An 11,257-nucleotide genomic window follows, 5' to 3' on the forward strand; every position below is an offset into this window, starting at 1 on the left:
AACTTCTTCATAATTTATTTTGTTTCCCTCTTTCAACATCATAAAGGAACTTGGGAGAGGGGAGATGTAGAATGGAAAATCTCAGTGGTGTACCTCCTTAGAATTATTTTCAGAAATGTCAAATTCTGCGTCATTTTCTTTAACTTAAGATGGCACCTGCAACCTGTTCTTGTCTGGGCGGTAAAACTGCACACTCTCACAGAAACATGCTTACCAGGGAAGGCGGGCAGCCTGAGACACACACTTTACACCTGTTTACATGTCTTGCACTTCACAGAGTTGCTTGTGGTTTCCACCTCACGTAGAGTTTTAGTTCAAACTGCTGACCAGCACTCTTTAATAGAGAGCATACTTGAATTTTGGAACTTGATTGCTTTTTCTAACTCAGCTGCACCTTCCACATTAATTTTTTTTCCACTGCCTGTTTTTATAACTGGGTTCTTACAACAGAAGAGCTGCCACTATGTGGCCATGTAATCAGTCAGCTATGTTCCCTTCCCTGTCTTACTTATAACTGAGAATAGTTTTTGATATTCAAGCTTAATTACTTTTATAGGTTCAAGGACTCCCTTAATAAGCTTTGTTATGGCTCACACAGTAGAAGCTATTTATTCTGCATGCCAAAGCTACATAATCTGGGCACTGCTCTCAATTTATGAAACTATCGCTTCTCTCAAGATTCATAATAATAATAATAATAATAATAATAATAAATATAAAAACAATAATAATAACAAAATAAAACTAAGGGGTATTTTGTTTCTCTCTCTTTTTTCCATTATACTATTTAGAACTTCACAGTAATAAAGATTACAAATTGGACTCATTATGATAATGTTTTAAATTTATTGGGGAATTTTCTGGTTTTTGATGTTCATACATTATAAGGCATAGTGGTGTGTTTTTGTTGTTTTGTGTTTGCATCTGACTATCCATTTTTTTAGCTTTATTTTTTGAAGTCTATCTTTTCTCCATCCAATTCCCTTTACACTTTTGTAAAAAATTAATTAACAATCTATTTTTGGATTCTATTCTGCTTCATTTATTTGCCTGTCTTTATGCCCCAATACAGTAGTTTTAATATGTATTAACATTGGATAATGTAAGTCCTCCACCTTTGATCTACTTTTTTATTGTTTGGCTATTCCAACTCATTTGTATTTCTATACAAATTTAAGAATCAACTTGTCAATTTAAAAAGAAAGAAGCCTTGTAGAATGTGGCTTGCGATCACATTTAATGTATGAATCAATTTGGGAACTGTTTTAAGAGCAATAGTAAAATTTTAAACTTTTATTTTAAACTCATGCTCATGAGAAACAATATTTTAAACATCATCTGTTAGATTTATTTGGAGCAAAATATATTGATTAATAATAATCACTGATTCTTACTGAACATGCAATTTGTACCAGATGAGAATATTTAATATATTTCTCTTCTAATAATTCTGTAACTTTGTTGTTAATATTTTTGGCACTTTTTCCTTTACTGTCATTATTCTCTTTGAATGTAAGGCTTTAAATTTTATATCAATTCATAGCTATAGTTGTTACATAGATTTGTTTAAAAATATTTTTTTATTGATTTCAGAGAGGAAGGGAGAGGGAGCGAGAGATAGAAACATCAATGATAAGAGAGAATCATTGATTGGCTGTCTCCTGCACGTCCCCTACTGGGGATTGAGTCTGCAACCCAAGCATGTGCCCTGACGAGGAATCGAACTGTGACCTCCTGGTTCATAGGTCTATGCTCAACCACTGAGCTATGCCAAATGGGCTACATACCTTTCCATAGCCTATTTCACCATTATGACTTGTTATTTAGTTGTATGAGGGAAAATATTTGGCTTTCATTTCTTTGTTTTGTTTTTATTTTTGGCTTAGAAAGCATTCTATATTCTTTACATAAAGCACACATTAACAAACACACAAACAAATATTCTTCCATTTCTATAACGTATTCACTATCACAATAATACATATTACAAACAGCTTCAAAATCGCAGGCACTTTAAATGACACACATTTATTTTCGATGCTCGTAGGCCTGTGGGTCAGCAGGAACTCTGCTAGGCTGAGGTATAATTCATTGGTTTTTATCTGGGGTGTAGATTGGGCTCAAAAATACTCTAAATATGTTTTTATTCTAGGACCAAAGTTCCCCTGCACAAGTTCCTGCCATAATATATGGTGAAGCATGAAAGCAAGTCAAATTGCACCATCACATGTAAAGCTCCTGCTCATATCTTGCCTACTAATGTCCCATTTGCCAAATTAAATCTCAGGTTCAAGTCCAAATATGATGGAACAGTCATGTTTGCATTGCCAAATCAAAAGCCAAGGCAACGACAAGCAGGAGAGAAAGAATTGCAAGACTATAATCCAGTGTGACCAAATTTCAGATTTCATTGAAAGTCCACTTTTATTTTAAAGTATGTAGCTTTATATTTATTGTGATATTATGCAGAGACCTAATTTTTTCAATTGTATTTCTTTATATATAATTTAACTTATTATAATATATTAATATATAATACATTAAATTTATATTATATAAAATATTATATATTATTATAACATCTGAAATAATAAAAGGCTAATATGCAAATCGACCAAATGGAGGAAAGACCAGTTGCTATTATGGACACTGGCCACCAGGGGACAGACACTCATTGCAGGAGCTGTCCCTTGGTAGTCTGTGCACTGCCACAGTGGGAGCGTCGCTCAGCCATAAGTCAGGCTCAAGGCTGGCGAGCGGGGAGTGGGCCTAAGCCAGCAGTTGGATATCCCCCGAGGGGTCCCAGGACTGTGAGAGGGTGCAGGGCTAGGCTGAGGGGAACCCCCCCACACCAGTGCATGGAATCTTGTGCACCAGGCCTCTGGTATTATTATACAATAATATATTATTAATATGAAATATATAATATATTGGATTAATTTGTGCTATATTATACCCTATCTAATAAAAGAGTAATATGCAAATTGACCATCACTCCAACACACAAGATGGCCACCCCATGTGGTCAAAGATGGCCGCCCCTGTGTGGGCACAAGATGGCCGGCAGGGAGGGCAGTTGGGGGCAACCAGGCCGGCAGGGGAGGGCAGTTGTGGGCTATCAGGGCTGCAGGGGAGGGCAGTTAGGGGAGACCAGGCCGGCAAGGGAGGGCAATTAGGGGTGACTGGGCCAGCAGGAGAGGGCAGTTGGGGGCAACCAGGCTGGCAGGGGAGTGGTTAGGGGTTGATCAGACTGGCAGGCAGAAGTGGTTAGGGGCAATCAGGCAGGCAGGTAGGTGAGCAGTTGGGAGCCAGCAGTCCTGGATTGTGAGAGGGATGTCCCAGATGGAGAGGGTGCAGGCTGGGCTGAGGGACACACACACCCCCATGCACGAATTTCGTGTGCCAGGACTCTAGTTAACATATAATATTTTAAATTATTCAATAAGATTCATTGAATAGTCTATTTCTTATCCATTGTTTAGAAATGATCCCTCTCTCGTGTAGTAAAACATCATATGTTCTTACTTTCTGATCTTTCACTGTTACTTGATTATATCTATGATACACAGTATTATATTCAATGAAACTTTAGACTGGATAAAATTTTGCCTTGTCTTTATTCTTTTCTCAAAGTATTTATTGCTTCTCTGGGTCCCATTCTCTTTATACATATGATAATTTTATGCATCAATGTATCTAGGCTATAGTACCTTGTTCTTTAATAATCAAACACTAATTTAGGTAGTGTTTAATGATATTTTGAAAATGTGGCTAACATCTATAATTAATTGCCTCCAAGTGAAAGGATAGACTATCCTTGATAGTGTGGTGGGTCTCATTCAATCAGTTGAAGGTCTTAAGAGCATACACTCAGGTATGCCGATGTAGAGGCAGAAGTAGTTTTCTTCTTCAAGATTCTTTGGCTTGTCTAGTAATTAAATTAGCATAAACTGGGTTAACAGGAGGAAAAAAATGTAATATTGTACATTTGGCAGCCCCATAAATAAGGTGAAACTTTCAGGCAAAGTCAAGCAATTGAGGCTTATATAGCATCTTGGGCTAAGGAGAAGGGAGTAGGCTCTGGGATTTCCAAGGGGAGGAAGACAATTTATAGGAAGATGAGAAGAGCAAACGTTTAGTAAACAAATGTTTACCATGCCATATAGGTATGTGTTTTTTATTACAAAATTATCTCTGATAATTGTACACACCCCTTCTAAATTAAGGGGGAGGTCTTCATTTTCTTCAGCTCAAAATAACCCACATCACAGAGTGATGAACTTTGGGATGACAGAGTCTACTCCCCTTCATCAGAGAAGAAAATACTGCTTCAGAACTGCAACATCAACTCCTGATTGAGTTTCCAGCCTAAGAACCCTGACTAATCCACTGGATCAGTAGACACATTTGTCAAGTTTCACATGATAAACTTATTGGCAATAGATTGGGAGGTACATTGAATATAGAGAAATTTGGAGATAATTGACATCTTTACAGTATTAACTTATCTTATGAAGAAAGTGGGCTGATATCGTGTGGATCATTTCATATTCTTTTAATAAAATTTTATGTATTTCTGGGCCAGCCCTGTGAGTTCATTACTAGATATTTTACAATTGGTGCTCTACTATGAATAGGCTCTTTTATTTTTATTATGTTGTGGCTGGTATCAAATTAAGATTTTTTCCATATCTATCACTTATACCTGTCCATATCGTCAATTTTTAAAACTACTTTACAGTTGAGCATTTTAGATTTTTTAAAAAAATATGTGGGCTATTTTTAAGAAAAACATCATTTCTCTGAGAATATGCCCTTCCATTTCGAAGTAGCTCTCTGAGACCAACACTCCTGCACTTGCTCTGGCCTCTCAGTCACTCAGTTCAGGACAGAGTAACTTAATATGTGTGATAAGTTTGGGGAAAAATGTATATCATATATAAGTTGCTTTCTCCTGGAATTTAAAAAAGCAACAACAGAGGAGCATTTCTCTAAACTGGACTTGACCATGTGGTACACATAGGGTGTAGGCTCTGCCCGTGAGGAAGCCTTATGATCATCCAGAAGATTTTTGATAGGTATGCAATACTGTTTCTGAGTTTCTATAAAAGCAAAGACTTTTCTGCAATTAAAACTACCAGTATCAGCTTTATTAATAGAGAAGGTACTATATCTCTCTCTCATCTGTTATAGCTCTCTTCCTTTCTCAACATTTTCAGGAGCCAGAAGGGGAAAATTAGTTATTAATTGACTGCCCCAGGTATCCACTAATTTAGAAATAATCTGTAATTAATTACTACATTCTCTTATCTTATTTCTTGTCTTATTGCAATGAGTATGATTACTAGTAAAATTGTGAAGAGCAGTCATTCAAGACACTGTTTTTTTTTACATTGTTCTTGGGATAATAATGAAGTGAACACATCAAAGTATAATATTTTCTATATGTTTCTGGTAGATAGTATTTTTCAATATTGGATTTCTTTTCATCTTGCTTGTAAAAATCTGACCTTATTGCTACAAAATATAGGGTGTCCCCCAAAAATGTATACACACTTTAACACTGATAGCTCAGTTGATGTTTCTTTCTTTGCAGATTTAACCCATTATAATTAATAATGGTTTAACATTGTATATACATGTTTTGAGATACCTTATAGTTACTTTATCTCCTTTATTATATTATGGTGTTAATTTTCTTTAATGTAATGACATGTCAGTAAAATGTAAAAGCAAATTATTATAATAGGTTGTCTGAATCCGACGAATTTGTAAAAATGCACTGCTAGTTAGTTTATCTGATACTTTATTGATTACTAGAGGCCTGACGCACTAAATTCATGCAAGGGGTTCGGCCCTCACAGCCCCGCCTGCCTGGGCAGGCCCTCGCAGCCCCGGCTTTGTCTGGAAGGTTGTCCGGGTAGTTGTTCTAATGTTCGGTCTAATTAGCATATTAGCTCTTTATTATATAGGATATTTTAGCATGAAGAGAAAAAAAATAGTAATTTGAAACATTCTTTTCTAGATCCATATCTTACTTTCATGTTCCTCTTTCTCATTTACATGTGTTCTTGGAAAATGTGTATTGTTTTGAATATAAGTAATTTGTAATTCACATAAATGTTACTATAATTTCTATTATTTTTGAGTTATTCATTCATGTTGTTATGTATACATCCAATCTGCTGCTTCTATCTTGAGCATGTTATTCCATGATATGCATTTGATGGTGGACACCTATGAGGTGTGACTTACTAAATTATTACTGTAATAAATAAATTTCTACCTGTTCTTTTATTAAATATGTAAAATTGCTTCAGGATATAAATCCATGATAGGAATTGCTATAATTAAGTTTGGATGAATACTGACTGTGAATATTATTCCAAATTTCTTCACAATTCTATAATCCCATAGGATAAAAGCATTCCTATATATGTTCTACCCTGTCAACACTTGATCACTTGATGCTATCCAGTTTCCTAATTTTTGCTACTAGTAGTCATAGCTTTTTGGCATCATAACTGCAAAACTTAAATTTGATTTCTAAGCATTTTAAGCATTTTTTTCAAAATAATATTAACACTTTCTTTTCCCACAGATTGCTTTACTTACATAAATTATGATGTTCTTATTTCTTGTACATTTTTCTTTTAGAATTGGTGTCTATTATTGCTGATATATTATACACAAGATTTTTGAAACTGTAAATGCCTTCTCTTATCTTCTTCATCTCTCACTTTGTTAATGATTTCTCGGCAAAACAAAAATCTTAATTTTTATATAATCAAATTCATTACTTTGTGTCCTATAATCTGGGTTTGAGATTTTGTTTAAGACATTTTTTCCTATTCTAACTTACATTTATAAAATATATAATGTGAAAACATAACATGATAATATTTTTATTTTAACTGATTGTCAACCTTGAGGAAGTATTGGGTAAGAAATTTTTTTCTGAATAAGTGTATCTCTTGAATATACCATAATTAGTTTGTATCTCTGCCTTCTTGTCTGCATAAGGTAAACATTGCTAATTCCAGAAACAAAAAAATTAATAACATACATACTGAACAGTGACTTAAAGATATGAGAAATATGAATTAGAATGTTATTCTAAGGAAGAACGAGGTTCCATACCACTCACTCTCGCTCCCTGTCATTTCACTGACTCATTTCCTACTCATTTTTATCTTCCACACTAGTTGCCAGTAATACTGGCCGCCATTTCTTCAAACACACCACTCGCTCCTGCCTCAGGGCCTGTGCTCTTGCAAAGCTCTGGCTAGAAGGCTCTCCTTTTAGACCGAAGCACAATTTGCTCCCTCACTTCCTTCAGGTCATCTCTCAAATGTCACCTCACTGGCATCCTTCCCTGAAATTGCACCCAATACAACTTCTCTTCTCCCTTTCTTATTTTTCCCTTCATCACACATTATTCTGTAACCAATAATTTTTCTACTTGTGTATGTCATTTACTGTCTGACTCCCCACCTAGAAAATATGCTCTATGAGGACAAAGACTTTCTTTTCTTCTGTTTTCTTAGCACAATGAACAATCACTCAATGAATGATCTCTCAAATGTTTGCAAGAATCAACTAATAAATCTAGGTTACACCCTGGCCAAAGTGGCTCAGTTGATTGGGGCATCATCCTGTGCACTGAAGGGTCTAGGATTCTATTCCCAGTCAAGGCACATACCTAGGTTGTGGGTTTGATCACCGATCAGGACACATACAGGAAACAACCAATTGGTATTTCTCTCTCATATTTCACTCTCTCCCTCTCTCTCTCTTTTCCTCTGCTTCTCCCTCTCCATTCTTCTCTCTTTAAAATCAATTAAAAAACACACACCAGGTTATACAAATTAATTACCCCTTTAAATATAGAAATTTTGAGGTGTGATTAAAAGCTATTGGTACTCTTTGATGATTCCACAGGGAAAACATAACAAAACCAAACAAATAACAAAACCAACCCCTTTATAATTTAGCAATGATTGTAAGTATTTCTATATATGGTATTTGACATTGAAAAGGAAATGATTGGAGATTACTAACAATTAAAATAGACATAATTTATTCCCCTAGGGTCTCTAAAAGCATACATGATCAGGGACAGAGATTAACATGTATATTTAAATTAATAGGCCTTTCAAATTTGTATTGAATATTTTTCTATTTTCAAAGTATTAAATACCTATATAACACAGACTCAGATACATACTGTGCATTGCATGTGAAACGTGTGTGAAATGAGGCAAATGTGTTTTCATGAACCTTATTTTCTAGTAGGGAAAGTAGACAAAAACCATAGAATGAGTAAACTAATACCACATAATATGAGATCTAGTTTTCTAGACTAAAAGTAGTACCAAGAAAAGTAATACAAAACATACTCAATCACTGATTTATATTTTTCTCCTAAAACTGGGACAGATTAGCAAACAATTTTTTCTAAGACTTCATTAATTTCATAAAATATGGCAATGTGTTTATTAGCATACTGTGAAACATTACCATAGATGATTATAATTAAACTACACTTATCAAAATAATGAATAAAGCACATTTTGTGGTACAGCAGCATTGATGTTTTTCATATTTATTTGTTCACTAACTGATCTGCCAAATTCAGTAATCTCTAGTGAGTCTCCCAGTTATTAGTGTAAATTACTGAGGGTCTACTTTGATAATAAATAATAATAGCAATTCTGGGAAACAAATCATTAGCAGTTTAATGTCTAAACATTTTTTGTGGATAATATAAATTAAGAACACAATGCAACATTTTTCATTCAATTACAATATGTTTCCAGAGGGTTATAATGCAATTTAAAAGGCTGCTTATAATGGATGCAACAAAGCACCTGAATTTTAATGCTATCAAAAAGTGTTCAGATGTTCAAAAAGAGGATTAGTTATATAATGTACTAAAAGGAAGTTCCTAACATGAAAAGACCAATAAGTGTAAGATGTCTAAAATGTCTTTGATGAAACCATACATTTCCTTAGACTCTGAAACTGGAACCTATTCTGTATAAATTTTTCTTTTAGCTTCTGCGTGTTCATTTATTGATTTCCTCCATGAACAGGTCTGTCTTTTTTTCCCCTCTTTTAAAAAAATGTTATTGAATGTGTTGGGGTGACTTTGATTAATACAATTATATAGGTTTTCTCAAAAAATTAAAAATGAACTGCCTTATGACCCAGCCATTCCACTTCTGGGAATATATCCAAAGAAATCTAAAACACTTATTCAAAAGAATATGTCCACCCATGTTCATTGCAGCACTGTTGTACTATGTGTAAATTTTGTTATGTAGGGGCCAAGACTATCAATAAAATCCATACAATACATTGATTAATTCATTGATTAATTTATTTAACCAATACAAATTGAGTAACTACTATGTACCTAGTCCTCCCCTAGGCACTAGGGGTACACCATGGAGAAGAACAGAACAAATTCTCTGCCTGTGTGGCTGTTCTCAATCAAATTCAGAGAATAATAAAATAAATAAGGTAAATAATAAAAGGATATAGCCCACAGTCCTAAATCCATCCTCCTAATATATCTGTCCTGCATTTCCAAGCTCACCTGGATTCCGGGTGTAGCCATGTGACACATTTCTCAAGAATTATAGGAAGCAGAAGAGATTTGTCTTTCAGTCCTGGTCAGAAAAACCCGGGAATGGGTGTGCTTATGAATGAATTGGGCAAACTGGTTCATATGAATATGCTCTAGATTACATCCTAGGGTCTAGCCAGCCGTGGGCAAACTACGGCCTGCGGGCCGGATCCGGCCCGTTTGAAATGAATAAAACTAAAAAAAAAAAGACCGTACCCTTTTATGTAATGATGTTTACTTTGAATTTATATTAGTTCACACAAACACTCCATCCATGCTTTTGTTCCGGCCCTCCGGTCCAGTTTAAGAACCCATTGTGGCCCTTGAGTCAAAAAGTTCGCCCACCCCTGGTAGCCCAAGGTTACCCAATGACTATAGAGTTTGAACTCTATAAATCTGAACGGCCATCATGAATTATATTTGCAGTGAAAAATACCTTTCTATTTCATTTAAGAAATTTAATTACTGTTAGGCCACTTTTCATCAGCATCACAGGCATGACCTATCTGATTCAGTATGCTAGATGATGTTAAAAATTAAGGAGAAAGAACATGTGAAACAATAGAGAGAATATGGTGGAAGATTTGCCATGTGTGACTGGTGCCCCATGATCCAGGATGGCTGCTCAGTCTCTCAGTCTCTCACCGTCATGTCTGCCTTCTAGCCAAGGAGGAGGAGAAATGTACTAAAAAGGCCTGGTCATATTCCAATTTTTTTTATTCTTTTTACTTGAATATCTCAGATGCCCTCTCCTGACTGGAAAAGAAATTGGGAAATGCACTCTTTATTCTAGGAATTATTCTGCACACAGAAAATTCATGACTTTTATAAGGAAGGATCAAGAGGAAATTTTATAGGGCTACTAGAGGTCTTGATACAGAGAGTTAGATGTGAGTGGTAAATACTCTTTTAAAGTTGAATCTCAAAAATAACATGAAATTAGCCAGGTAAATAAAAATGGAGGGGAAGGGTAGTTGAACCAAAGGAAAAGGTAAAAGAGCAAGCTTGATGCAGTTAGCAAACTCTCAGACCTGTTCTATGTTTTAGACACTCAACAGACCTTAAAAAAAAAAGAAAGAAAGAAAGAAAGGAAAAAGAAAAAGAAAAGAAAGAAAAAAATAGCACTTACAAAATGTTTAAGAGGTGGAGAAATCAATTTGAGAACTATCACAATATACATAATTTTGAAACCAGGAATGTAGATGCAATCCCAAGGTAAAATGCATACAGAAAGATGGCATATATACATAAGTGTGGCCTGAATAAGAAAAGAGGGTAGAAAGATAAAGAGGAATCTGAGGGGGAAAAAGAACACATATTATAAGGAGGTTTAGTATTAGCATACTTACTATTATAGAATTATCAGAAACACATGACACCAGGAATGGGCATCTTGATCAAGAATACAGACAATGGCCCAGCTAGTATGACTCAGGGATTTAGTGTTGACCTATGAACCAGGAGATCACAGTTCCATTCCTGGTCAGGGTAAATGTCCAGGTTGCAGGCTCCATCCCCAGTAGGGGGCATGCAGGAGGCAGCCAATCAATAAGTCTCTTTCATCATTGATGTTTATATTTCTCTCTCCCTCTTTCTTCCTCTCTGAAATCAATGAAAATACATTTT

The sequence above is a fragment of the Myotis lucifugus genome, unplaced genomic scaffold (genome assembly GCF_000147115.1).
Source record: "Myotis lucifugus unplaced genomic scaffold, Myoluc2.0 scaffold_209, whole genome shotgun sequence".
Taxonomy (NCBI): domain Eukaryota; kingdom Metazoa; phylum Chordata; class Mammalia; order Chiroptera; family Vespertilionidae; genus Myotis; species Myotis lucifugus.